This window comes from Glycine max, chromosome 13 (assembly GCF_000004515.6).
Source record: "Glycine max cultivar Williams 82 chromosome 13, Glycine_max_v4.0, whole genome shotgun sequence".
NCBI classification, from domain to species: Eukaryota; Viridiplantae; Streptophyta; class Magnoliopsida; order Fabales; family Fabaceae; genus Glycine; species Glycine max.
The window spans coordinates 39,755,134-39,757,215 of record NC_038249.2 but is presented as its reverse complement, the minus strand read 5'-3'; positions in this window follow the sequence as shown (position 1 = coordinate 39,757,215).

Below are 2,082 nucleotides of genomic sequence, written 5' to 3'. Positions count from 1 at the left end.
CCTTATCATCATAAGATTCCCATTCATTATCTGAGGCAGAGGAAAGGACTTTGCCCATAGAAAGCACTCGCTCTCTCCCAGCAAATTTGCTTCCCATATTAATGGCTCTGAGCCACGCAAGCTGGCTCTGCAATCACAAACGCCATTTACTCCCTTCATGTTTATCTTACACTCCCCCATCTCTATTATTTTTATTTTTATTTCATTCCCAAAATTTCATTTTTATAAAATACTAGTAAAAAAACGAATTTCAAAATTAAAAAGGAAGGCTTTTATTGAACGGCATGAAAGGATGTGGGGTCGTTAACAGGTTTGGACTTGTGAATTGTGATGGATCAAATGGTCCCTCACTGAATCGGTACATATTTAAATGATTTATATTTTTGTTTCTTACTCTCCCTATTTTTTAATTAAAAATTAACATTCTAATATTTTTAAATAGAAATATTTAATTTTAATTATTTTTTATTAAAACATTTTTTTAATTAACATAAAACAACTACTAAAAGATTAGCCAATTATTTAGAGCAAAAGTCAAAGGTTGCGTGTGGTTGGATGAATAAATAGTATCTGGCAAATTCACTCACAAGTCACACAACTCACCAGCCAGTCGCAAGGGAGAGTTGTGGTGGGTCCAAAAATTTATTGCTTTTAGTGTAACTGGTTTGGGTCAAACCTCCCTCAGTAATTTATATTTTACGCTTTCACTGATAAGTGATTTAAAAATATTAAGTCAAGAAAATTAATTGTTTTTATTATTTAAAAGTAAGTATTAAATGATTTTATATTTTAAGAATTTGATTTGAATGCATTGGTAGTATGATTTTTTTATACTGTGGTTTAATTATAAATTGATATATTATATATTTTTTGTTTTTATAATAATCATTTTAAATCCGAAAATACCAATTTTTTATACTAGTAATGTATTATGATTAAAATTATTTTAAATAACATCTTTTATTAAAACATTTTTTAAAAAATATCAATGTTTTGAAAATATTAATTAGCATTTAAATGAAATTATAAGGTTAGTATAGTAGTGAAGGGAGAAGGGAGGGGATGAGACATTGTAGATTGGATTCCTCTCACTACAAAAACTAACAATTAACATTTGTTAATGAAAAAAATTAATTGATATTTATCTTTATTATAAAAATGCTAAAATATGTCTTTTGTCATCATAAATATGAAAATGTCAAAATTTGTTACAACAAAATTTTTATTCTATTTTTAGTCTTCCAAAATTTGAATCCGATACTTTTTGGCCTAGATGTACATCAGAGCCTACTTTTTGGCCTAGATGTAGAAAACGTTATTTTACTTATACTAATGTAAACATTCTTCAATTTTTCTTCTCTATGTTGTTGTCGGAAACATAGCACCAAACAACCACCTCCCTACATAGAGTCGACATGCACGTAAACTCAAATTGCTCCAAATGGAAGTGACGAACCTAAAACCTCTTTTTTTTTTTCTCTCTCTCTCACGCATCGAATGGGAAGAGGGAGGAAGAGGTTTTAATGGTGTCGGTGAGGGAACAAAGTGACATAAAGGTTGGAGAAGAGGGTTGTCGGTATGGGTTAGGCTGGGTTGAACCCTAATTAAATTCGACTTGGCTTGTTTTATATTTTTATAGTCTAAGTCTAGGCCTGTTACCCATCACAAGTCTATTTTTAAGCTTGGGCCTGGCCTTTATATAAGCTCGTTTGGGCATGTTTCATATTAACAAGTGTAAAAAATATTTTTATTTCTTTACCAAAGCCAAAGATTTTAATTAAAAATAATAATGTAATTTAAAAACACAAGATGTGGTAAAAAATTGTCTACAAACATTACATGTGACAGACTACCCCTTTCAAGCCCTACCAAAAGAAAAAAAATCCTTATTTCTGCTACCCATATGGTTATAGGAATTAAATTTTTTTAAATATTAAAATGATTCAAATCGTCTAACCATTAAAATAATTTTGTAATTTCATTAAAACAATTATAATAGTATATCATATTAATAATAATTATTGCTAAATAGGTCGGTTTGTTAGTCTTAATAGGCTTTTTTAAGGCTACTGCCTCACCCAT